Genomic DNA, 26,908 nt, shown 5'->3' on the forward strand with positions numbered 1-26,908 from the left:
AGCCTCCTGAGTAGCTGGGATTACAGGCACACGCCACCACACCGGGCTAATTTTTGTATTTTTAGTAGAGACAGGGTTTTGCCATGTTGGCCAGGCTAGTCTCGACCTCCTGACCTCAGGTGATCCACCTGTCTTGACCTCCCAAAGTGCTGGGATTACAGACGTGAGCCACTGTGCCCGGCCCCAGGTGTGATTTCTTGTTTGGTGTTTGGCGTCAGTTTATCTCCTGCAAAGAATAGCCTTCTGATTCCTCCCACCCCGCCTGGGTTGACACCTGCATTTCTGCCTGTGCTTCATCTGCAGGGCTGACCCATTCAGGCAGAAGGAGTGGATCTGCATGGGGGTTGGAATCCTCATGGGTCTCAGAAATCTCGGGGCCTTCTGCCTTGTGGATGGTCTCCCTCCTACCCAGCTCCCCAGAGGGGCCTGGGCAGCTCTGCTCCACCCGAAGGCTCTGGACGCTCCTATTCTGGTATTCCTGGCACCTTTGATTCCCAAGACCACTAGGGACCTTGGCAACCACCTCATCTGATGCCTGTCGCACAGATGACTTATGCCCCATCTGCAGCATCCCCACAGAGCACCTTCCCAGTTGGGCTTGCATGCCTCCATGGACAGGCTGCTCCCTGCCTCCCCAGCAGCTCCCTCCGTCTAGAAAGTTCCACATCGTGTGGAGCATGGAAGGATACTTCTCACCTAGTTCTCTTCTCAGGATCTTGCAGAATGTGGTGAATTCAGTTCTCAGGAAGTCTCTTCTGTTTTCTACTTCAGAGATCTAAGGCTGGAGTAGGCAGAGTCGGCTTCCTGGAGGAGGTGGCCTTCTTATATCCCCTGGGCCTTATTATCTCTCTTTCTGGTAAGAGCCTGGGCAGCTTGGAGACCTCAGGCCTGACCTGGAAATAGCCCAGCCCAGGTCGTAAGGCATGGCAGTAGGCTGGGGAGGCCACAACACTGGCTCACTGGGGCCCTAGGGGAAGAAAGCGGTCTGGCTTCTGCTTGTCAAGCACGGTCAGACATTCCAGGAGGCTGAGAAGGCAGTCTGTCTTCCCAACCTCTCCCAGCATACTCGCCTGCCACTGCAGCCGGAGCCCCCTTGCCGGAGGTAGGCAGGGGCTGTGAGTAGTCCTTCCTCCCCTGCCGGCCACCGTCCGGCTCCTCACTGAACTCCCCTCTGCCTGGCCCTGCCCCCTGCCACTTAGGCGCATCTTGCCTGCGTTTCTGCAGGCCCCTGAGACCTGGGCTCTGTGCAGAACTTCTGGCCTCATCCTGACAGTATCACTGGTGGCCGTCTCACGAGTCCTAGGGGAGGGCCAGCGCCTTGCATGCTGTCCAGCGTCACTGTATCGGGGAGTGTAATGTTTCATTACCATGTGCAGTGATGGTAATGGCAGCACAGAAAGGCCTTGGAGACCGTCCAGGGCCAACCTTCTCATTTAGATGCTGAGTTGAACCCCAGAGGGGACAAGGTCACATGACAAGTCCCTGGCAGAGCTGGAGCTAAAATCCAGGTGTCCCCACCATCTATCCAGTGCCCAGCCCCTCCTGTTATTCCACAGAAACCCTTTGCTGAATGGAGGGAGAGGTGCCTCCATGGCTGCGGCAGTGGTGCCGGCCTGGCCTGGGACTCACCTTCCCCATCTTGTAGAGCTGCTGGGCCTTCCAGCTCCAGCTGTGCCCACCAAAAACACTGGGCCTGGGGGCAGGCAGGTGTCCCTGTGGTCTCGGTGAGACAGCCGGCTCCTCCAGCCTGGGGCCCGCTGGGGCCGCTGCCCTATAGCAGGACACTTTCTCTCGCTTCCTGGCTCATATGAGGCTGCCTTGCATTTTGCCTTAGGTGGCAACAGTGTCCTCAGGCACCTGAGACCCCTCACCCAGCTTTTTGGCTCATCTGGCCACAGGATGTTCCTGTGGCCTGGACCATGGCTTGAATTTGTGGTCTGTGATCCAGCCTGCTGTGACCCCTTCCAGGGCCCTGAAGACCCAAAGATGCCCAGACTATGAGAGCAGTGGGGAACTGGGCAGCCAGTTTATTTAATCCCTTCTTCATCCCATTTCCAAGATGAGAGCATGGAGGCCAGAAAGGGAAGGAATCCAGCCTCAGAGTTGCAGGCAGGATCCCGTGTCCTCCCAGCCTCACTGGCCTGGCCTCTGTCTGCGTCCACCCTCTATCCCCGAGGCCCTCCTTGGCCTGCCCAGGCTTTGTGTGGAGTGAAGGACGATGGGGTACAATGGGCAGAGTAGCAACTGCTGCTTTTCCTTAGGACTCCTCCAGGCCTCTGCCAGACCCTGCGTCCTTCCAGGCCTGGGGAGCCTAGGCACTGGGAGGGTCCTGCTGGCGGGGCCTCGTGCCAGCCTGAGAACAAGGCTTCCTGGCTGGGCTTGAGTCCCCGGCGCTCTGCCCCTGGGGAGGGCAGAGTCTGGGGTCCTTTTATGCCTCCCCTCGCCCAGCTCCTCAAGGAAGGTGGACTAAGGCATTCCTTCGTCAAGTTTATCAAGTACCTACTATGTGCCAAGCACTCTTCCAGACCCTGGGGATACACTGGGGAACTTGACAGGGGCCCTGCTTACATTCTAGTAGGTGAGACAGACAGTCAGCAGATCAACAACTTAATACATGATGTCATGCTGAGTTGTAATAAGTGCTTTGAAGAAAAATAAACCAGGATAAAGTGGATATAAGGAGTTGAGCGGGTGATGGAGCTTCCTTAGATGGGGTGGGCAGGGAAGGCTTCTCTAAAGAGGCTGCATTTGAGCAGATACATCAGGGAGACAGGGGAGTGAATTCCATGAACAGTTGGGAGAAGAGCCTGCCAGGCAGTGGGAATCGCATGGGCAAAGGCCCTGCCGCAGATACATGCTTGGCGTGCTCGAAGAAAAGCAGGGAAGCCAGCGTGGCTAGATGGAGTAAGGAAAGAAGGGAGCAGGAAGTCAACAGGGTGATCAGGGACCAGGTGACAAGGGACAGAGAGCCTTATCAAGCTCAGGAAGGGCTTCTGACTTCATGCTCAGTGATTTGGAAGCCACTGAAGGATTATAAGTAAAGGACTGAGGCTATTAGATGTGTTCTCTAAGATCTCTGGCTGATGAGCTGATAATAGACTGAAGGGATAAGGGTGGCCACAAGGAGACCATCTGGGCAGCGTTTATAGGAACCCAGGAAAGGATGCTGGTGGCTTGGACCAGTGTTCAGTGGAGGTAGTGAGACAAGGTCAGATCCTGAATGTATTTTAAAGACTGGTTGGGTGCCGTGGCGCATGCCTGTAATCCCAACACTCTGGGAAGCCAAGGTGGACAGATCACAAGGTCAAGAGATCGAGACCATCCTGGCCAACATGGTGAAAATGTATCTCTACTAACAATACAAAAATTAGCCAGGCATGGTGGCACGTGCCTGTAGTCCCAGCAACTTGGGAGGCTGAGGCAGGAGAATCGCTTGAACCCGGGAGGCAGAGGTTGCAGTGCGCCAAGATCGCGCCACTTCACTCCAGCCTGGCGACAGAGCGAGACTCCATCACACACACACACACACACACACACACACACACACACACACACACACACAAAAGATCGACTGAGGCTGTGGCCAGGAGCCTATTGGGAATGCCTGTCCACTTCCATGAAGAAGGCTAAAAGGTTGGGGCTAGAGAACTGGCTCAGATCTCTGTGACCTGGGTGTCTGAATGCTTCTCCTTTTCTGCTTGTCACCTCCCGTACTGCAGACACTCTGTCACAGATGCCCATTTAACAATCGGCAAAATAGAGGTGTAGTGGGTGTTGCTGATACCCTCGTCTCCCCTTGGAATTCTGACATTCTGCATTTGGTTTCTCTCCTCTTCTCCAGCTGATTCCTTTGCATTCACCCTCTGCATGTTCGTATCCTCCAGTCCGTGCACCTTAGTTTCCCAGCATGTTTAGTCATCCTCTATCTCAAGGCTTTTACATATGCCAATTCCTCCACCTCCACTCTCCAGTCTGGTGAACTCCTACCTATCCTTAAGAGCCCAGCTCAAAAGCTGCCATCTCTGAACTCCCTCCCTTGACGCTCTCAGACGCTGAGGATTTCTTCTCCACTGAAAATTCTACTCCTTTCTTTCCCTCCCACACTCTATTGCAAAGGATCAACTGCACGGGGCTGGGTCTCTGCCTTCCTTCACGCCCCCTCTTTCTGTTCTGTGTCCTCAGAGCCTTGGCCCAGGGCCGGCACAGAGGAGGGAACAAAAACATTTCAGTGTGTTCCTGGAGCAGTAGTTGGTTACTATGGAAACAAGGAAGTGTTGCAACTTCCTGAACTTGAGGTTGGGGTCAAAGAGGGCAGCTCTATCTTGGTCACACGGGATCAACCCAAGATGACCACCCTGAGGTTCTTATTAATTCAGAGTCACTTTGGGCAGGCTCCTTCCCATCCCTGAGCCTCAGTTTACCCCATCAGTAAGATGAGGATATTGGGATTGTTTGACTGTGCTCTAACATTCTGTATCCCTGTGCCTCCAGTCCTGCTGTATGACCACAGGCAGACCCTTTGCCCTCTTTGAGCCTCAGTTTCCCCATTTTGTTGACCTCTGTCCTTCAAGAACATACCTTCCTGAGTCAACCAACTCCAGAATCTCAGGGTCAGCGGCTGGGCTGGCTGTTGATGATTGAACTGGGATTCTTGTGACTTGCAGAGGCACAAAGAGGGAAGTCCTGCTTTCCAGGGTGGCGGGGCGGGGGTGAGGGAGTGAGGCAGCCGGAGGGTGGGTTGGTAGGAGAATCCAGGCCGGCTCACTCTGGCCTGAACCTGCATGGGCCCTCGGGTCTCCTTTCTTCACCTTGAAGGTGGCGGGATCTAGTGCTTGCCAGGGGCGCTTGGCTCTGCCGGGCGCTGCCCGCTCTGCATTCTGTTGCTGCACCAAGTAGACCCCAGCCTGTGCCCTGAGGACCACATGTCCTAGGGTGGTCCTAGAGGCTGCCTGCTGCCCGTGGTGGCTGGGCTGAGTGGGTGGGCAGTGTGTTCTCATTGTGTCTCTTCTCTCTCCACTTCATTGCTTAGAAGCCAAGAGTTAGCCAAGCACAAAACCGCAGCCTGGCGGCTGGCACCCTCCTACACAGCCCTGCAGCACCTGGTTCTGGGGGCTCATTCCACCAGAGCTCAGATATAGCCTCCTCAAGCTGGGGGTGGGGGTCAAGGGACCAACATGCCCGGCATGATGCCAGGCCTGCAGTTGAGTTCCCACCTGCCATTTGCACGTGCCATTGGTCAGAGTTGGCAGAGGCCTCAGCCTGCCTCACACTCCACCCTGACTCCTGCCTGGCACTCAGGTGCTGTCTGGGCCTCACCAGACCCAGAAAGAGTGACCTGGGATGAGAGGATCTGCGTGGCTCCCTGAGTCTGCCTGCTCGTCCAAAAAATGGGCAGAGGGTGCTTGCCTCCGAGGGATACCAGGAGGGGAGGCAGAGGAAGGCAGCTCGTGATTTCCAGAGCCCAGTAAACACATTTGTTAGGATTATCAGCAGCAGGCAATAGGCTTCTGCCCAAGAGATGCCCCTGAGAACCTCTTTTTTTTTTTTTTTTTTTTTTTTTTTTTTTGGTTTTTTTTTTTTTTTTTTTTTTTTTTTTTTTTTTGGTTTTTTTTTTTTTTTTTTTTTTTTTTTTTTTTTTTTTTTTTGAGATGGATTTCGCTCCCGTTGCCCAGGCTGGAGTGCAATGGCACGATCGTGGCTCACCGCAACCTCCGCCTCCCGGGTTCAAGCGATTCTCCTGCCTCACCCTCCTTAGTAGCTGCGATTACAGGCATATGCCACCACGCCCAGCTAATTTTTGTATTTTTAGTTGAGATGGGGTTTCGCCATGTTGGCCAGGATGGTCTCGACCTCTTGACCTTGTGATCCACCCGCCTCGGCCTCCCATAGTGCCGGGATTACAGGCGTGAGCCACTGCACCTGGCCAGGAACCTCTTTTGCAGGAAACAAAAGCCCAGACCTTTTCTGAAGGAGACTCTTATTCTGGGATGAGAAGTGCCTCTCCCTCTGTTTCTGAGCTGGGCCCAGTGGCCAGGGACCTCAGTAGCCGTCACAGTGTGCCTTCCCCCCCGCCACTGCTCCCTGGCTTTCTAGGGTTGGACAAAACCCTTGGGGCAGCATTGGGCATTGGAAGGGCCCACATAAGGGGAGGATACCCACTGCCCATCTTTGCCACCCCTCAGCTTCCTGGCCCTTACAAGCCCTTGTCTCTCTGCCCTCAGTCCATTAAGGCCCCTTCTAGCTGGGACTCTCCTTTGGAGCCTGTTGGGGCATTTTTACCTCCAGGATAGGCGAGGCTCCCTATACCACACCCCCAAGATGTGATCTCACCTCAACTTACAAAATTCTCACTTTTGTTAAAAAAGGGCCTTGCCATTGTTGACAGGGCTTTGCACTTCATCCTGTGGACAGTGACAGAATGTGTCTCCCTGTCCCTCCTCACCTGGCAAACTTTGGTTTTGTCATTCACTCCTCCCAAGGGCCTCTCAGGTATTCTCCTCTGGGCTCCCCCAGCCCTCAGCCTTCACCTTGCCCCCCGGTACCAGCTGGGTCTTATTCCTCTATCCCTAAACAAGACGTGGAGCAGAGAAGGTACCCAGTAAAGCCTGATGACTTCTTGAATGGCAGAGTGAAATCCTTCAGGTATGTAGATAGTTCAGTTGGCCATAAAGCCCAGTTTTCTCAGATTTTACACAGTTATGTTTGCTTATTCAGCATATAAAATCTTTTTTTTTTTTTTTGAAACGGAGTCTCACTCTGTCGCCCAGGCTGGAGTGCAGTGGTGTGATCTCGGCTCACTGCAACCTCCGCCTTCTGGGTTCAAGTGTTCTCCTGCATCAGCCTCCTGATTAGCTGGGATTACAGGAACCCACCACCACGCCCAGTTAATTTTTGTGTTTTTAGTGGAGGCGAGGGTTCATCATCTTGGCCAGACTGGTCTTGAACTCCTGACGTCGTGATCTACCCACCTCGGCCTCCCAAAGTGCTGGGATTATAGGTGTGCGCAACCGCACCTGGCCCTTTTTAATTTTTATTACTTTATTTTATTTTTTAGAAACCAGGTCTCAGTCTGTCACCCAGGCTGGAGTACAGTGGTGTGATCATGGCTCACTACAATCTCGAATTCGTGGCTCAAGCGATCCTCCCATCTCTGCCTCCTGAGTAGCTGGGACTACCGGCATGAGCCATCACTCCCGGCTAATTAAAAAAAAATTTTTTTTTTTTTTTTTTTAATACATAGAGTTTTTTTTTTTTTTTTTTTTTTTTGGTGTTTTTTTTTTTTTTTTTTTGGAAGCTCTGTGGCCAAAGGTTTTCTATACCTTTGGCCAACCTCTTCCTTTTAAAACCAGTGCTTTCTGATGTGCATTTTTGCATTTCCTTTATTTACCTGGTCTGTGCGACTATTTTTTCTCTTTCAAATTCCATACAGCAAATAATTCCACCTCTCTTTTTATTTGAATTTCTCATGCCAAAAAGGCAGGGAGGGTTAGTAAACACTGCTTTGGTTGTTCTTTGTTTTGTTAAGTGTTTTTAACTTCTTAGTGTGTTAGATTAGATTTTATCTGCTTTTCCTACCTGCCTTAACCCCAGGTCTCTAACCCTCCACCTTCCTGTTGCATGTTCAGTGGCATTGTGTCTACTAGGACAGCTGTGTGTGGTAGTGCAGGTTGCGCACTGCACAACTTGGGGGTGGTCCCAAGTTGTCCCCTCACATTATGTGTGTATTAGATGATTTTCTGGCAGGTGGTGGTAAAGTGTTTTGAGAAAGGGGAGCCTGGTTCTAATCCTCATATAGCCACCATGGATTAGGAGTGGGCTGACACTGTCGAATTATCCTGGCTGAAACTGGGAAGTCATGCTGACCCCTCCCCAAAACTGTACCCTATCACATTGGGTTTCCATGCCCCCCTTGCCCTGCCCAGAGCATGGCTTATGGGAGTATGTAGTCAGGGAACTGATGTCTTTGGACTCCACCTTCTGGATGTTTCTGAAGCAGCCTCTCCTCTGTATGTCCCAAGGGAGCAGCCTTCTCCCTCAGGTGTTCACCTCTAGCTTCCCCTTTTCCATTGTCCCTCCACTTGGCTACTGGTGTGAGCCTGAAAAAAGGCACTCCTGATCTATCACCTCTTCCACTCTGCTTAAAACTCCTTCATGCCTCTCTACTACCTCCGATCTGACACTCAGTGCCCTTCCTTCTCCGGCTGCAGATGAACTTTCACTTGGGTGTGTTTTGCACATCATGTTCCTCTCTGCTCTGTCGGCCTGGAGAACTCCCAGGCATCCTGTGCACTCTGCCCAGGCCTCAGCCTGCACTCGCACACCAGCCAGGTGAAGTGGATTGGTCCTCCCCTTGCCCCAGCTCCCCAGGCACTGCTTCCTGACCAGGGTTGCAGCCCTTGCTTGGCAGGATCGCAGCTACCTTTAGAATACCCCAGCCAGAGCCAGACTCTGACTCCCGGCACTCAGCAGCACCAGCTTGGATCTAGCAAACATTCCAATGCGCTCCCTGCAAGGTGAATAATAAATGGTGGCTACCCTTTACACAGAGCTGGTCTGTTTTGTGGTGTGGATCGTGTGCGTGGTTTGACCCCTGGCCCCTTCTTTTGCCCTTACCCCTCCCAGCTAGAGCCAGAGAGATGGCTGGACCATGCCAGGCTCCCAGGAGCGGCTCTCCTCCCCTCCCCTCCCCTCCCCTCTCCTCCTCTCCCCTCCGCTCCCCTCCTCCCCTCCCCAAAGCTACTGGGGTCTGAGGACACCTGTGAGCTTGCTGTGCCTGCATTGCCACTGCCCAGGCTTGGCTTCCTGGGAGAATTGGCTCGGCAACGGCAGGCTGGGCCAGGCCACAAGGCTGCTTAGGCAAAACTCCCCAGGCAGGGCCAAGGGCTGGGGCCTTGTACGCACAGCCTGTGCACCAGGCAAGTCTGCGGGCAAAGGGGCTCCAGCTTGCCATGGTGCTGGGTAAACACGGGTGTGCAGGCCTGACTAGGCACGGCCCTGGGTTCTTTCGGTTAAAGGTGCAGGACACCATTTTCTTGATCCGCGAGTTGCCAGTGAGAGGGTGACAGAGAGTGACACATGGGAGCCTCCACCAACCTTCACAGGGACTCAGCCCCTCCAGGCTTTGAGCAGAGGCTGCAGGAGGCTTGGGGGTCCCTGGGCCAGGACGGCTGTTCTGTCTCTGCGGTCTTTTCTCTGCTGCAATGCTGGCTGCTCCCTGGGACCTGGGAAAGGTGGGTGAGCTACGAGCAGGTGCGTCTCCTAAGCCAGGTCTGAGACCAGAGCTTCCATTTAGCCATCCCCACTGCAAATACATTTCAGTCCTCGCTCCCCCCAGGCAAAGCTCACATCCTTGGGGACACCCGTCCTGCACCAGGCTTGGTATCTTGGGGTGTGGAGACTGTCGCAGCAGCACCCCTCTGAAGTTGCTGGTGTTATCCCCTTTTGCAGAAGAGGAAACTGGAGCTGTTCAGCCAGCTTCAGGCTGAGGGTGTTCAGCCTCCATAGGAGGCTGCGCAGGGTATCGGGTCTTCTACTCCCTACGCGAGGCCACAACTTGATTTTTCTTTTCCAGTCCATGGCTGTTGGTACCAGTGAGTATCCGGTGGCCACCCCTGCCCTTCTGACAGGAGAGCTCTGAGCAGGTACCTGGGCCAGTGCCACACTTGGGGAGGTGGACAGGTGGCCTCAGAGCCCGAAGCAGCTGGTGGGGGTCAATGCCATGGAGGAGGAGAACTCTCTGTGGTTCGCAGCCGAAGCCTCTGCACATCAGATCCTTCTCCCCACCCAGATGGAACCATGCGGGCCCCACGTCAGTGAAGGAAAAAGTCACCCTTGGCACTTGTGCAGACACAGATTGTGGAAGGGTGGCATCGACAACGTGGGTGCTACCCCTCTGTCCCGCTCACTGTCCTTCGCCGAAATGAACTCAGCTCGGGGCGTGTGGTGCCTTCTCCTGTTCACTCTTGTTTGGTTTCGGTCTGGTGCAGTTGGAGTCCTTGCCTCCTTCCAGCGGACGCATTGGACCCCTCTCCCTGGACCCTGAAAGCCTCAGGGGCACTGGAACTGCTGTGTTGGATCAGAGGAGTCTTGTAGAAATTGGGGGTTCTGGGTGCAGGGGGCACTTGGGGTGTCTTCTGCGTGCTCCCTGAAGGTGAACTCTCAGGGAGGTTGTGTCTCTTTGGAGTGCCGCCGAGATCCCCACCTCCTGGGGCATGAGCAGGACTCTGCTGGCCACAGCTGGGACAGCCTTCCTCTGTCCCTCTCCCTCTGTCACTCCCCCAACCCCCACCCCCCAGGCTACCTGCTCCCTTTTCACCCGTGCACATGTCCATGTGTGCCCTTACAAGCTCCTGGCTTTCGGAAGGGAGGGGACAGGTTGTAGAGAGACGGGATGCGCCGGAGTGTAATTTTATTTCTGTGGCTCTCCTTTCAAGCTGTCACGGTAAATCTATTTTACTTGTCACTTTGTAAATCATTATGCAGGATTAAGCCTTTTACCAGCTTTTAAGGCTTCTGCAGCCAGGGACAACCCCACCTCTCCCTCATCCTGCCTCCTTCTTTCCCTCGCCTCCTTCCTGAATGACCCTACTGCTGTGTCTGAAGGCTCAGTTAGAATGAAAGTGGGGACCCAGGGCAGAGCTTGCCGGCACGGAGTTTAGCTGCCCCATTTTACAGGTGGGGAAACAATCCCAGGAGGGGGAGGGATTCCCAGCGGCTGAGCCTGGGGTGTTTGGTGTTTTCTGGGACCCCTGAGCAGTGGGGGCGGGGGGAGGGGAAGTTGCTGAAAGCAACCCAGCATGGGCATGGGACTTGGAGGGTTTTATTCTCCTCCCCCGTGGGGACCTGGAGGCCCCTATGGCTGTGGCAAGATTGCTCAAGACCCATAGGGAGACCCCGTTTGGAAGAAGAGACGTGCTTGGAGTGTGAGAAGGACCTTCTGTCTCCTCCTAGGATGTGGGGCTGGTGGGGTGGGGGACTAGTGACAGGAATCTGGAGGTGGGAATGTGGTCAGAAGCATCCTACTGTCCGGTGGGATCCTGTTTATTTATTTCTCCAGATACCTGTGTCCTCCAGAGAAGCTTTGGGGTGCAAGAACAATGAAGCCATGTGCTGCGATGTTCAGAGTTGCGGTTAGTGGCGGGGACTGCTAGCCAAGAGCCAGCGGTAGGCAGCGGCGCGCTTCGCTCCCCAGGTCCATCTGGAGCAACCGGCTCACAAAACCAGAGTGGAAAGATGCCCACCTGTAAGGCTGGCAAAGCACACTGCAGGAGCTGAGGCTCGGGGGTGCCCACTTTGAGGAGCCAAGGATGTATGTGCCCAGGGCCTGAGGCTATCAGAGCTGGGCCATGCAAGGTTTGACAGCCTCAGGTCTTGCTGCCTTTTTTATCGGGATACACTGGCCTTGTCGCCAGGTGGAGGGCTTCCTCCCTATTGCTGGGGTTCCAGGGCTCTCCTCTACCTGTCTGCACCAATAGAGGACCCCGCCTTGGGGGCCCTCACTCGCTGGTCCTGCTTCCACCACTCCCCACCTAGACCCCTGCTGTCTTGAGCCCAGATAGGTTCATCTCTTGCAGCAATCACAGTCCGCCAGGAGACCTTCTATTGAATCTTCTAGGGGAAGGTCCTGTGCTTGGGAAGCTGGGCTGGGTGACATTCATTCCCACAGCCCTCTTTGCTTTCCCTCTTCCACCCCCATGATGTGCCTTTTTTTTTAAATTTAAAAATGTAAAATTTTTTGGGTACCTAAGTAGGTAAATGTATTTATGTGGGCAACTGCCTACTTTTAGACTTGAGCTGTTCTGCAAAGCCGGAACCCTGTCTCTTATCCCGTAGCACAGGGCCCATAACGGCACAGGCTAAGGCAATATTTCTTTATTAGAAGGATGGCCAAACAAAAGTCCCCGGACCCTGACCTCAAGGAGTTTCACAGTCTGCATTAGAAACAGCCTTGGCTACTCAGCAGAATAGCTGTAATAAGTGCCGAAAGCTTCAGAGAAATCGGCTTAGAAGTTGCAAGGAGTGACAGAAGAGAATGACTAGTGGTCGGGGGGGCCTCCTGGAGGAGGAGGCATTGAAGGGTTACACTGAGAACGGAGACGCTTTAGCTAGAACAAGGCAAGGAGGACGGGGAGGAAAGGTACCTCTGGGTGGTGGATCCGGCATGACCAAAGGAAGGGAGGTGTGCATGCGGGTGCTTAGGGCAGCTCAGCCAGCACCCAGGGACGTTAGGGGAGGAACAGAGGCCAAGTTTCTAGGGATGGCTAGGACCCCAGAAGGAAGCCTGGGTTAGAGGGGACACTCATCCTAGAAGCAGGGAGGGGGCGGTGTGTGACGGACTGGGCGAGGCCAGAGCAGTGTTTTAGGAGATTTAGTGACAGGGAGCCACCTGGGTTGGAGGAGACCGGAGCCTATTAATTAGGCAGGTGAGTGGAGTCCCTTCAGGACCAACCAGGGGGCCTGTGCTGGGTGGGATGGGGCAGGGCTTAGGGGCTGGTGCTGCTCCCCGCCGCTCCATGCTGACTTGGGGAGGAGGCGGCAGCAGCAGCTGGGGCTTCTGAAGGGTCTGGGTGCGGGCTTGGCTCGGCTACTCCTCGTGGAGAGGGGGTGGCCTGTGCCTCGGTCCTCAACCTGCAAAACGGGGAGATCCTACAAGCCCACCTAGCCTGTCTGCCTGCTGCTGTGAGGAGTGAAGGAGGCACAGGGAGGGGAAATTCTTTGTGAACTGACATTGTCTGTTCTCACCCCCTTCTGGAAAACTGGCGGCTGCTGTGCCATGGCCATTTTTGCAGCTGCTGGCTTCCCTGTGTTCTCCAGATTGGAGGTCACCCCAGGATCTGGGTTTCATTACCAACAAGCCAGGTGATCCTGGGTCAGTCACCTCCCTCTTCCAGGCCTTGGTATTCTCCTCGGTTAATGGATCCGTGCTGATAACCTAAGTCTTGCTGCACGCAGCGTGGCTGGTGTTCTGAGCTAGGAGACCCAGGCGTGGGCTGCGGCTAGGGGTGTCCCCATGTGGGCAGAACCCAATACCTGTCGTCACGACAGCATTGCAGCACCTCCCTATAAGCCTTGGAACCTCCACCAAGAGGTTCATGTGTGTGCTTCTTGGTCTCTGGTGACTTCTAGGCCCATCTGACATTTCCTCTCACTTCCTGCCCACTCCTGGAGGCCCCTGATTAGTCTACTTGGTCACAAGCCCGTATCAGATCCCTGGTATCCCCCAGCAAGTGTTGCACAAGGCATGTGCCTGTAAGTGATGTTTGTGACTATTTGAAATCTGGACACCAGCTGGCAGAGGGGCAGTCAGGTAGCTCGCTTTTCTATAAGATCATTGTTTTTTTTTTTTACAACGGATTTTGTTTTTCTGATAAAAGAACCCATGAGATAATGAGGAGATAGTACTGGAAGCAGCACCCCCAAAGCTGTTTGAATGTGATGCAGACAGTTGAGGGACTGAGCTACCAGCCAGTAGGAGAGAGGGTCCTGGGGGTTCACTGAGCAATGGGGGAACTGAGGTGCAGAGGGCACCCAGCAAGAGTGATTGGGTGGCAGACCCAAACTTCAGTTAATTATTATTCCTACCCACCACCACCACGTTCAGGGGATGCTTTGTGTTCTCTGCACCATGCCATGTGAGTTATGTATGTTACATTTACTGTTATAGAGAACCCTATGTAGGAAGGACTGCTGTACCCCAGTTTTTTTTTTTTTTTTTTGAGATGGAGTCTTGCTCTGTCGCTGGAGTGCAGTGGCCCAGTCTCAGCCCACTGCAGCCTCTGCCTTCTGAGTTCAAGCAGTTCCCTGCCTCAGCCTCCTGAGTAGCCAGGATTATAGGCATGTGCTGCCATGCCCGGCCAATTTTTGTGTTTTTAGTAGAGGCAGGGTTCCACCGTCTTAGCCAGGCTGGTCTTGAACTCCTGACCTTGTGATCCACCTGCCTCAGCCTCCCAAAGTGCTGGAATTATAGGTGTGAACCATGCGCCCAGCCTGTACCCCAGTTTTATTTTATTTATGTATTTATTTATGTTGAGACAGAGTTTCACTCTGTTGCCCAGGCTGGAGTGCAGTGGCGTGATCTCAGCTTGTTGTAACCCCTGCCTCCTGGATTCAAGCGATTCTCCTGCCTCAGCCTTTCCAGTAGCTGGGATTACAGGTTCCCCCAACACGCCTAGCTAATTTTTGTACTTTTAGTAGAGACACGGTTTCACCATGTTGGCCAGGCTGGTCTTGAACTCTTGACCTCAAATGGTCTATCCACCTCTGCCTCCCAAAGTGCTGGGATGAGCTGTGAGTCACCACGCCTGGCCCGTATCCCAGTTTTACACACCTGTGTACATGGTGTGCTCAGAGCGATAAGGGCCACAGAGCCAGGTATTGTAGGCAGGATTTGAATGCAGGCCTGCGAGTTCAGATCCCGGCTCCCACTACCCTATGTAGGCCCTCCCATGCCCCTGCGTGCCTCTTCAGGGCCTCTCTCTGGGCTGCCCCCCACAAGCACTGTGCAGACAGACAGTCTTCCTCTTTCTAGGAGGTGTGGGTGCAGAGGACTTTCTGTATTGGGGAGATAAAAGAGCCCGTTTGGGATGATTTTTATCAGCTCTAGCAAGTCGGTTTGACTTACAGGAAGAAGCCAATTTGCATTTTGGGAAAGAGCTGAGTGTAAAGGCCGCGGTGAGCGCTGGGTGGATTTATAAATAAACAGTTGACCGAGGGCATTGTATGTCCCCAGCTGTACAATGCTGGGTTCATATTGACACCACAGACCTGTTCCGCACGTCACGGCTGCCCTTTGGACAGAAAGGGCCTAATTGAGTAAGAGAGCCCTGCTGCTGGAAATGCCAAGGAACCCTTCCTCCGACCTGGCTTCCTCGGCACACGTGAGCCGGCTGAGTCCGGCTGCAGCCGGGCCTGTTTACCGAGGCTGCTGGCTTGGTGTGCCAGGTGCAAAGCCCGCGAGCGACTCAGAAGGCCGTGAGCACTGGGGCCAGGGCGGCTGCTGCTCTCCTGGCCACCCGGAGGGAGCTGGAGCCCCAGCCAGGTCCCAGGAAACTTGGGTCATTGCACAGAGGCTACCAGACAGTCTGCAGAGCTCCACCGCCTGGGTTCAAACCCTCACTCACACTGCCACTATCGGTTACATTGGCTTTCTAGACCCAGATTCCTTGGCCATGAAATGGGTACTACTGACCTCCCAGGTTATTTTGAGAATGAAGTGAGATGAAGTCAACAGTAGATCTATCTGTCCGTGTCCCTGCCCTGCTGTGGGATGACAGGGTGATTCTGGACAAGACCGAGGCCTTGCTGGGACTCACTGTTCGCTTCAGAAAGCCATGGGGCTGGGTCCAGGTGTGCGGTGGCTCACGCCTCAAATCCTTGCACTTCGGGAGGCCAAAGTGGCAGAGAGCTTGAGCTCAGGAGTTTGAGACTAGCCTGGGCAACATGGTGAAACCCTGTCTTTGCCAAAAATAGAAAAATTAGCCAGGCATGGTGGTGTGCACCTTTTGTCCTGGCTACTGGGGAGGCTGAGATGAGAAAATTGGTCGAGGCTGCAGGGAGCCATGATTGCACCACTGCAATCCAGCCTGGGGGACAGAGTAAGACCCTGCCCTTCCGGAAAAAAAAAAAAAAAAGAGAGAGAGAGAGAAAGCAAGCAGTGGGGCTGGATGCTGGTCAGAGACCTGGGACCCCTGGGCCAGAGGGGACCGTCCCTGCCCAGCTGGCCGCAGGAGCTCTGACTCTCAGACCAGCCCAGATTCATATCCTGTGTCTTCCACTTGTGGGACCTTGGGCATTTGACCTCAGTTTTCATGGGTAGAAAGTGGGAGCAATTCAGGTTGTGGGAAGACGAGATATGCTAATGTATACTTAGTGCTCAGCATAGGGCTGGCCGCATGGTGAATGCTCGTACATCAGTCATGTTGGTAACATACATTTCAAGGGAAAAACATCTGTTTTGAGGGCAGAACACTGTTCTGATTTCGTTTCAATAGTACTGTTATAAAAAAACAATAACCATGATACTGACAGTTAGAGGACCACCCCTTCCAGGCCCATTTCTTTACCCCTTTGCTTTTGGCAATGACGCTTGTGCAGAGCCAACCACACTCCCCTGACCTAACTAGTTCCCGCCTGGCTGTGCGGCGTTTCTGGGTGTGCGGCAGGTCTCCCCAGTTACGTAAGGGAGGCCTCATCCCTTTTACCTGACTGCTCTGAGTGCGGACCTATGCTGCCTCCCATCTTCTCCAGGCACCTGTTACCCTGGGCCTGGAATGCACCTAACAAAGGCTGCCATGAGGAGGCCCCTCGGTACCTGTCCATCTGCACGCATCATGTGGCCTCCGCACCCCAGGTGGCTCCTGGTTAATCTTCAGGGTCCAATCGATCTCTTCCTTAGGGGCCAGAGTTTGTTGTTCTAAGCCTTTCTCAGATCCACATATTGGGGCTGCTGGAGTCCCTGCGTCTGTGTCCTGGTGGTCGGTTTGAAGCACCAGCAGACAGCAGTGCTGAAGGTGCCTGGTGTGTACTATGTGTGGCCATGTAGATGTCTCCTCTGCTGCTGAACCTGCAGATCCCTGTGAGGCAGGTGGGGCCGCAGGCCTCTCCCCTCCGTTTCATATGGGAGGTAATTGAGCAGAACTTAGGACAGTTACATGCTTTGCTTCGGTTGCAGGGCTGGGATTTGGACCTGGCTTCCGGCCTGACTCAGGTCCTCAGCTTCCACCAGCCCTGCTGCCACTGAAGGTTGCTGGAGAAAGGAAGCTGAATGTGGAGGGTGGGCCTGGAGGAGAGGAGCAGGAGATGAGCCCCAAAGGACGGATGTCTGCACAAGGACTTAGAAATGAGACGGCAGGTGGAGGTGAGGGTGGGAAGGGCTCTGACACCGCCAGCGGTTTTCTGGAGCACTTCTTGACCCAAAATGCTGCCTTGAAGAGTTGACAGAGACTGGCTTCTTCAGTCAGTGCCTGCTCTCAGAACTGCTCAGTGCCAGCCCCCCACTAGGCTCTGGGGATAGGACAGTGGCCAGAACAGATAAGATCCCTGACTACTGGGAGCCAGAGAGAAACCAGGTAAACAAGCCAATCGCAATCAAGGACACCTTTATAAATTATGACAAGCGCCAAGAAAGAAACAAACAGGTGCTGAATAGAAAACCACCCAGAGGTGGGTGCGGGGCCTTGAGGCAGGAAGGCCTTTCTGAAGAGGGCCCTGAGGTGACGGGGCAGGCAGAGGAAGCAGTGTGTGCGAAGGCCAGAGACAGAGACGGGTCCCATGCGCCCTGGGGACAGTGGGCAGGGGCAGAGCAGCTGAAACATGGTGGGTACCGTGCAGATCTTCCAGCTCCACTTGCCCCCGGGGTCGCTAGCAGTGCTGCCGGCCTGCTGTGAGCATGGGCTCAGGCGTGGACATGCCTGTATCTGCTGGTGGGTCCCACATGGGGCTGGCTCCCTGTCTCAGCCAAGGGGCACATGACACATGACATCACTGGCTATTTCTGCCTCTCACCGGCTGCCTCCATCTTTGCAGTGTGAATGGGAGGCCTGGCCTGAGGCCTTGACTGGTCCCCTGGCTTGGCTGTCTGCCACTGAATATCACCTGCTGTTTCAGTGACCCTCCTGCTGTCACTGAGGGCACAGGAGGCTGAGGTGCACAAGGGCTGTCACCAAGGGTCCTGGGACAAGCGTAGGTTATCCTGCCTAGGGTCAGCCCTGGTCCTGCAACCTTTATTTATTTACTTTGGGCCCTGCTCAAAACTGGTAGCAAGCTGCCTGGAATGCAATGTGACGAACTCGAGATAATAATAAAATCAATTGGACTGTTTCCCCAGTAATTCTAGAGACTGATGCATCATTAATGTTGGTAATACAGTGCCTGTCAGATCACAAACTTCTCAATAAATGTGCAGCTGGCAAGCTCTGATAGAAATTGGAGGCAAGCAGAGAATGAGATTTGGGGCCTTTGATATATGGGTTGTCAGTGGCGCGGTGAAGTTTTTATCAATTTCTGTCACTTTGGGCTTTTGTGCTCGCTACATATGTGGTCTTCATGGCACCTCTCTGTGGGCTGCTTGGATGCTAACTGCACCCCCTACTCAACGCTGTGAGGAAGAGGAGCTCCTGGAGGGGCCTCAGCAGCACGGGTGCCCTTCCCTGCGGCCTCATGACCAGGGCCTCCTCAGGCAGATGTGGACGGGCAAAGCCTTGGGACCTGACTCCATGGGTCATGCAGGCACTCTCCAAGCATTGATCGAGTCCCCATTGGATTCAAGACGCCATCGGGCCCTCGGAGGCCTTTGGGGGCTCCTGAGGACTTGATGGAAGCCTGAAGCTTGGGATTGTGGGGAATGATCAAATGATCGTTCTTTCCTAAGGGTCAGGAGTAAATGGAAGGAGTGTGTGAGCTAGCCTGGAAGTGTCTGCCAGGTAGACTAGGAGATGGGGCTATTGGACGGGGTAGCTCTGTGGGCCCAGGCCCTGAAGCACGAGGAACCCTGGAGTTTATACGGGAGGGAGGAGTTTGGCCAGGCCAGGCCCCGGTGGCATTGGAGAAACGGCAGAAACTGCATGGAGGCAGTGTAGTGTAGTGGTTAGTGCAAGCACTCTGAAGCCAGACAGGGAGGCTCCGAAACCTAGCTCCCACACTTAGCAGCTGGGCAACCTCAGGGAAGTGACTCAACGACTCTGTGCCTCAGTTTCCTCACCTGTAAAATGGAGGTGGTGATAGTTGACTACCTACCTCGAAGGACTCTAGTGAGCATAAATGAATTAATACTTGTATGAGTGTCTGGTCCACTGCAAGCCCCTGATGAATAATTGGCATTACTCTTGCATAATGAGCTCAGTGAACCCACTGGTCACCTGAGAGCCGTTCAGCAAGATTCAGAGAGTTGACGTAGGGCTTCCGCACTCATACAGCTGCTTGGGAGCAGAGCTGATTTCAAAACCTGTGTCTCTAAGCTGCTACTGAGGCTGGGGTTGAGCAGGGTGGGCCTTGGGTGCCCATGTAGAGGAGGTGGCATGGGGCTGGGGGCCCAGCACCCTACTGAGGATGGGCCTGTGAGGTCACTATTATTAGCAAGGAGATTGGATGGGCAATGAGTGAGCTCAGCCTTTGTCTGTCAGTAGCCCTCTGGGTGCTGGAGAGCTTCTGAGACTGGGGACTTGACTGTGGTGCAGACGTCTCATTGGCCCCTGGAGGCTGGAGGTGACTTAGAGTAGCAAAGGAGCCACATGGGAACCATGTTGGTGGCAAAATTCCAGAAGTGAGTCAGGGTTCAATGTTCCCAGCTGCACCTGCTTGGGAGCAGGTCCTGAGACCCAGCAAGCCCTGAACTCCCTCCTCGACACCCACCCACCCTGGAGCACTACGTTCTCTGGATCCTAGAACAGGAGGTTCCTAGGCTGTGGGGGTGACTTGGGTCTAGGGCACATTCTGACGGAGCCATGGCTGTGGTGCACCTGCTGGGGACCCGCCGTGAGGCCCTGGGAGTCGGTGTGTTTGGGCTGGAGACCAGCGCTCCTTGGGAGTGCCCTGAGCACAGGGACCCCACACTCCTCTGAGCAGGGGTGCTCCTGGCCCTAGCCAGGCTGCCTTTGAGGTGCTTCCCCTCCCCATGGCGTCACCGAACGCTAGGATGTACTCCTGGCTGGTTCTGCATTTGTGTTTACCTTTTAAGGAAGGCAGGTTGGGAGGCCCCCGGGGCCTCAGGAAAGAAGAAGCAATCTTGTTAGACTGGGGTGTGGAAAAGACAGAGGCCTGCACTGCACTGGGAACAGGGAGCGGCGGCCTCTTGGCCCAGGTCTGCCCCCATCCCCTCCCCAGCTCCCTCCAAACCTCCCTGAGCTCCCATGCCCCGCTTGGGACCTCCCAGTGTGGAGCCCAGGTCCCTGCATTTGTTGGGTAGTGGAGGATGGCTGGTCCTGCTGATGTGCCTGGGAAGCATCACTCCATAAACCCCCTGTGCCTGGGGCTTGGAGGAAGGTCCCTTCCTGCCAGAGGAGCGGGGGCTGCGTGAGGCACCCAGAGGAACTGCAGGTGCATTTGAAAAAGCAGGTGGGTCTTCGTTTATCACCAGGAGGTCCTGGTTATGGGAGCAGGTGGGAGCACGGTGCTGACATGGTCCTACTTGGTGTGGGTCCCCCCGCTGCTCCTTCTGTGACCCAAACAGGTCTCCAACCACTCTGAATGTCACTAATCACCACAGTGCACATCCTCATGCCTGCCTGACCACACACCCTGATGCTCAGAGCATGTCTCTTGTTGAGTGCCAGGCCCTGGGGGACTGGTTCTGGCTCAACCCCAGGAGGTTAGAGCCTCACTAGAGAATAAGACTGGCCAGATGCTGCCTATAGCATGAGGGGCTGGTGGCTGTGAAGAGAGCCCTGCTGAGGGGAGTCCCAAGGGGACAGGTTCAGGTCAGCCTACCGTGGGAGGGCATTCCAGGAGGGCCTCCCAGAGGAGGTGGCCTTTGTGCTTCAAAGGATGAGTTGGGGAATGCTCAGCAGAAAGAGGGCAGGTGAGGGCTGGGCATGGTGGCTTATGCTTGTAATCCCAGCACTTTGGGAGGCCAAGGTAGGAGGATCACTAGAGCCCAGGAATTCAAGACCATCCTGGGCAACATAGTGAGACACCATCTCCGAAAAAAAAAAAAAAAGAAAAAAAGAGGGCAGGTGAGGTTATCAGGCTTGGGTGGGTGGGAGGCAAAGCCCAGGAGCTCAGTGGGGGCCTGATCACATCCCAGAGGGCCTTGAATGCCAGATGGAGTTTGTCCTTGACTCAGGGTCAACAGGGAAAGATTTTGGGGTGAAGAGTGCTGTCCTCAGATCTGATGTGCAGCCCAGTAGCTGTGGTGACTGCTTGGAGGGTGTTTTCACAGGGGTCCCATGAGCCCTGCTGCATTCCAGGAGAGCGAGCATGAGGCTCATCGCTGGCTGGTACGGGCCTGGGCATGGGCCAGACGGTGCTGCAGATATGTGGCTGGGGGTGGTGAGGATGGTGGTCATCGGGGGCACTGGGTGCTGTGGTGTCTGAAGGGAGTGAATTCCAAGTGCCATGGGGGGGTCCTTGCCCCTCAGGGCTTTTGCACACAGCATCCCTGGGTGCCTATTAAACGTGCAGAGGCTGTTCTCATCCCAGCACAGCTGGGCCAGGTACAGTTAGAAACCTGGCTGATAACTGCAGGTCTGATGAGGAGCACAAAGGCCAGGTCCCCAGAGGACAAGAGCCTTGGAAGGAAGGCAGACTGCAGAATCTTGAAGGGCCCACGGAGAGCCTGCAGGGCGTGGACTTGGCCGCAGCAAGGGGAGAGGAGGACCAAGCTCTCCCTTTGATGGGTAATTCAGCATACAGTTGCAGCTCTTTGCAGTAGGGGCGAGGAAGGCAAGATCTTGGTGCTGGGGGTGCTACTGACTGTTTAATGGAAGGGGGTTCACAGCATAGGCAAAGGGCCGAGCTCACTGTGCTGGTGAAGAGGGCAACTGAGTAAGTCCTCTAGGATGAGTGGGAAATTCCCAGTCTGAAAGTGAGAGAAAAACATCTGAGGCAGAGGGAACAGCATATGCAAAGGCTCAGAGTGCTGGGGGGATGATGTCAGAGCGACATAGCTCTTAAAGCCAGGTCAGCGGGCATGGACTTTGTTGCTGATGAGGGGCAGCAAGTCAACCAGGCTTTCTTCTCTCAAGTCAGAGAAGAAAGGCCAAGGCTACTGGATCCTGGGACGTGTGAGGTCCTCAGCCCAGCGGATGTCTGGTGGCCTTCATGTATCTTATTGGCATGGCCACGTTCATGGAGCCATGGGGTCAGGGGAGGGGCCTACTTGTGCAGAGGGAGGGGTAGTCCCTAGGTAGGCAACTGGCACCTGCCCCTCTGGTGGCAAAGTCCTTTTGGGTGAACCAGGGCAGGGAGGGAGGGAGGCGGGTGGCCAGGTGACGGCTCTCCGGGCAGGTGTGCTCCGTCATCTGGCATGAAGGCAGCCGTGGGGCCTCAGGAGCTGGAGCTGTTTCTCACACTGTCCCCCACCACAAACACACACACTGAGACTCCACCGTTGTCCCTCCCTGCTCTGAGAATGTGATGTGAGGAGCAGCTGTCAGTTACTGTCAGCTGCCACAATGCAGGGAGGCAGCTGAGAACCAGAGAGCAGGAGTGGCCAGCTCCAGGTTACGTCGCAAGTGGGATCTTGACCGGCTCCCAGCGCCGCATGGCACCAGGGCCCCACGTGGCTCAGGATTTCCCTACCTTCTCGGTAACTCTGGCTCCTGCCCCCTGGGAGAAAGAGCTGTCCCCTAGCAATAAGATTTTCCCATCTGGAGTCACCAGCTTTTCCTCACCTCCCTCCACCTACAAACAACCCAAGGGAACAAACCCAGAAAGCCAGGTCCCAGCCTGTTGGACCAGGCCTCGCCCAGTTGGAGCAGAAGGTGTGCAGTGGGGAACGTGGCCTGCAGCCCCTCTCACAGGGAGGCAGAAATCCCGGCTCTGGAAGTGTATAAACACAGTTATTTTTAGCCCTCAGAGGGCTGTGGGCGCAGCAGCGTGACCTGAATCTGGCTCAGCCCCCTCCTCCTGCCTCACCCGGGAGAGGAGGCCTCCATTGCCCCGCCCTCTGCTCCTTCAGCCTCGGGGCTGGGCCAGTGAATTCCAGGACCCAGGGAGAGAGGGAACTGGGTGGTGGTTGGGGGGAATCTTAGCAAGGCTGCCCGGGGCCAGGAGCTGAGGCTGAGACCAGCTCACAGGGACAGGATGTGGTTTTCAGAGAGGCAGCATTTCAAGTTGCAACAGAAATATTGGAGCCACCCAATTTCATGACTTTTCCTTGGGTTCTTACTCTCTAACCCTGGTCCGTTCCCTGGTCTGGCTGGAGGCGAGTCCCAGGCGCCACGTGGGAAGCAGCGCTGGCCTAGCACTTGGAGGCTGTGCTGCTGCTTTGCCACCATGGGCCACCAGCCCCACACAGCACCTCTCTGCATCTCAGTGGCCTCATCTGAGAAGTGGGACAATTCCCAGCCTGACTGGCAGGGGACCGAGGGGGCAACGGTGAGCTGACACAATCATAAATGTTCACTCACTTATTCATTCAACCAACATTGATTAAATGTCAGTTTTGTGCCAGCCAGTGATCTAGCCATTGGATGGAAAGCAGGAAACCAGCCTGAGGAAGTGCTGACCCTCCTGGGGCTAACATCATTGAGCAGGGGTGGGGGGCACAGAGGGACAGACTAAGTGCACACGAAACAGTGATCAGCCCCTACTGCGTGCAGTAACATTGAGTGATGTGTTATGGAGTGGCTGGGGTCCGGGAGGCGGCACGTATTTTAGATGAGGGTAGTCTGGGAGGACCCCTTGAGAAACTGTAAAACAGCCAGCCACTGTGGGTGGAGGAGGTGATGAGCAGGAACAGCAGGTGTAAAGGCCCGTGGGCAGGAATATGCTTGGTGCCCGAGAACTGAGGACGTGGGGAACCCATGAGGGGGAGCAGGCAGGGCCAGCTGCACGAGGCTCGAGGGCCATGGAGATGCCTGGGGTGGGGGGCTGTAAACAGGAAAAGCTTTACAGCTGTAAGGAAGAGCAGGAAGGAAGTGAGAGTGGGAGGCCAAGGAGGGGCTGTGGCCCCCACCCAGGCACAGGAGCTGGCGAGGAGTGGGCAGATCCACACGCGGGGAGGGAGAGCGGTGGAAGTGGCAGATGGCTTGGCTGAAGGGGGAGCATCAGAAACCAGGATGGTTCCTTGACTTTTGGATTTGATGCCTGGGTGGGTGGGGGTGGAGAGGGCATTTGATCCAAAAGGAAGGTGGAGGGAGAACAGGATCTGGGGGGTGGGGCAAAGGGTGATGCCAACCTGGACACAGGTTTTCAGTGTCTGTTGACATTAGAGTAGAGAGGGGAGCCCCGGGGGAGCAGCTGCATGGGGCACACCAGGCCCCAGGCCGGCACAGCTCTCCTCCCTGGAGCTCTTTGCCAGCCCGGAGCCAGGCTGTGTGGGCGAGTGCCTCCCTGGGGGCTTGGCCTGGGGTTTTGTCCCAGTGCATCATGGATGAGGGTGTTCGGATCCCCTGGCTTGGAGGCGGGTGTGGGTGGGGGTGCAGAGGGGTTGATGGCTCTGCCAGAAGGCTGGACCTGGACAAGTTGGAAGGTGGTCTGTCATTCAAGCACCAATTGCCATTGGCTGGATGTGAGCCCTGGTGTCACTACCAACCTTGTGCCCAGGCGGGTTGACTTCTTACTAAAACTAGCAGCTGCCTCTCCCGTGCCTGGACCGGGATGGGAAGGACAGCAGCAGTAGTGACATGCTTTGGGGTTTTTCACAGCAGACCTGATTCACTTTCATCTGGTCACCAGACGATGTAGTGACCCCTCCCCTCTCTGGGCCTCGGAATCCCACCCGAGGTCCCAGGGTGGAGTAGAAGGTCTTGAGGGCCTCCATGTGAGACGCAGCCTTTCGATGACAGAGCTTTGGTATTGAGAGGGTCATGGTGTGAGTAAAGGCCTGGACGCTGGTCTAGGCAGTCACCTTGCAGGACCTTGGGAAGCAGATGAGTATAGAGTCCACGTGCATAGAAGCCACGTGCAGGGTGGTCACTGGAGGTGAGGTGGGAACACCAGGCTTCCTGGTTCGGTCAAAGGGACCAGATTACCATATAAGCCATTGTGCTGTCAGGACAGTCTCCTGACTTGTTAAAGCCTCAGTTTTGGCATCTGCAAAATGGGTGCAATAGACGTCACTGAGCTCACAGGGATGAGTACTCACTGAGTATTCACAGAGATGGGCCAGCTCAGTGCCTGGTGTTTGATTTCCGAGGTTGCCTTCTCTCCCTGTCTTTCTCCAGTTTATAGCCGGAATTTAAATTTCAGGGGAGGGCTCTTTGCTATTGGGGCTTCCTGTGAGAGCCATAAGCCCTGGCCTGGGAGTCCTGCCAAACCCAACTCTGGAGGCCATGAACCTCACCGTAGCCTTGGGGACTGACCTGCTGGCCACGGCCCTCTGAGCATCAGCCTTAGGCATTGCTAGTAGGAGGCGCACTGGAGTTTTAACCAGAGGCAGTAATGACCTTTCTGAAATCATGCCAGGTTCATGTTCTGCTTCTCAAAGAAACGATGGGCCTTGATTTCCTATCAGTGTGGTTGCTGTTGTTGTCGGGTGTGTGTGTGTGTGTGTGTGTGTGTGTGTGTGTGTGTCTTAACTTCCATGGGTTTCAGAGCCATGGTGGAAAGTGAGGAAAATAGCAGATGCTAGATCCAATTGCCACCAAACTGTCTTGAAATGCTATAAATATTTTCTAAAAAGACTAGCTTCCCAGGCCCGAAGTGTTAGTTATCTCCTCCCTGAGAAACTAATTCCCAAAAATTTAGACAAGTAACCTCTTAAATCACAGCTGTTAACCTCAGGTGTAAAAACTGTAACCGCGCCAGCTGCAGGTCAGAGCAACTCTGTTCTGCCTAAGTGCCTCCGTGTGGCATAGAAAAGGCGGTGGCAGAGAAGAGGGACCTTGTGCTCAGGCAAGAGACCAGGGTCGGAAGCTGGATTTGGCCACTCACTGCTGTGTGACCCAGGGCCAGTGGGCCCACCTCTCTGAACCTCTTCTGTGTAACAGACCTGTTACAGGCCGCCTCGATCCTGAGAGTGCCACTGAGCTGAGCTTCTTTCTGTTCCTCAAAGATAAACAAAAGTCACCGTTGGCATTCAGGAGTTCACGTTAATCAGGACTGAGAAAACCCCTCTGCCCCCGGTCCCCTCTAGCCCTCTGTTTGTGTCAAGGACGCCCCCAGTGACTGGATACCTGCTGGTGTCCCTTTTCACCAGACAGCACCTGCAGGACCCAGAGCTTCCAGCAGGCAGGCAGCAACACAGTGCCATTGTTTGTTCTCCTTGTATTTGCTTTTATGTTTAACTTCTATCCTTGTTGAGTGAGGCTAATTTTGTATTTAAGGTAGTATTATAAAGTTCTTTTAAAAATAAATGTATTTAAGCAAAAGTTGTGAATTGATCATTAAGCTAATGGCAGTCTTGATGGCAGAAGGAAATGACAAACATCAGGACAATGGGGAGGAGACGTGATGGGCTCTGCAGACTGTCCAGGCTGCCCTTTCCCTAAGCGATCACCGATTTCTGTGCCCTTGTAGCACGAATGGGTGGGGAAGGGGGACAATGGGAAGACAATTGACCAAATGCTGAAGGGACATTTTGGTCAATTGTCTTCCCATTGCACAATACCCAGAGGTGACCGCCACGCTCCCTAACACAGCAGGGCTACAGAAAGCCCCATCCTGGGGTCCAGGCTAGGGGAAACCACGCTCGTGGAGAGTCTTGGCCAAGAAGCTGGGATTTTGTAGCAAAACCAAATCCCCCTACCCCCAGGCCCTGTGTGCCTCTCCATTAAAGTTCCCAAACTGAGAGTCTAAGCTTGACACCAGCCAGCTGCCATCTCCCAGGCCAGAGACCAAGACCAGGCCTTAGCTCTCCCAGGCGTGGCTGACCCCAGCAGAATGTATAGTAGGTGCTCCACTAACAGGGACATCAAGTGCTGTAGATTTTGTTTTATGCTCTTCCCGGGAGTGACAGCCTGGAGTGCTGTATAGAATAGTAATTCTGAAGCTACAAGGAGCTCTGTAAGAGAGCGTGGGGACCAATTGGTAATGCCTGCCGTGGTGTGGGAATGCCTGCCTGGGGGCACACAGGCCTTTATTTGTGACTCATGTGCTCCCCCAAGCTAGATCGTGCCCCCATTGCATCACCAGCACCCAGCCTGGCGATCAGTGGGTGATTGAGCCCAGAAGCTCCTATAGGAACTTAGCCGGTGATCTTTGGGCATCCTGGTGTGTGGGCATCCCCTAGCCACTTTGCAGGCCCCGGAGGGTCAACACTCAGCCTTTGAGCTTGGGAAGCCCTTGTGCATTCCATCCCCGCTCCCTGCTA

At 54.7% G+C, this 26,908-nt stretch overlaps 1 protein-coding gene across 7 annotated transcripts in view; it reads left to right on the forward strand.

Moving 5' to 3' along the window:
* ZMIZ1 (zinc finger MIZ-type containing 1) overlaps positions 1-26,908 on the forward strand; it is a 244,232-nt gene that overhangs the window by 11,616 nt on the left and 205,708 nt on the right. The window contains exon 1 of one of the 7 annotated variants that reach the window (XM_017496883.2): positions 6,428-6,642. The exons of the other annotated variants lie outside the window; for them this stretch is intronic. The gene's annotated coding sequence lies outside the window, so the exon portion shown is untranslated. Of the gene's footprint in view, positions 1-6,427; positions 6,643-26,908 lie in introns of those variants that run through there. 7 annotated transcript variants of the gene reach the window in all.

The sequence above is a fragment of the Cebus imitator genome, unplaced genomic scaffold (genome assembly GCF_001604975.1).
Source record: "Cebus imitator isolate Cc_AM_T3 unplaced genomic scaffold, Cebus_imitator-1.0 Scaffold11, whole genome shotgun sequence".
Lineage (NCBI taxonomy): Eukaryota > Metazoa > Chordata > Mammalia > Primates > Cebidae > Cebus > Cebus imitator.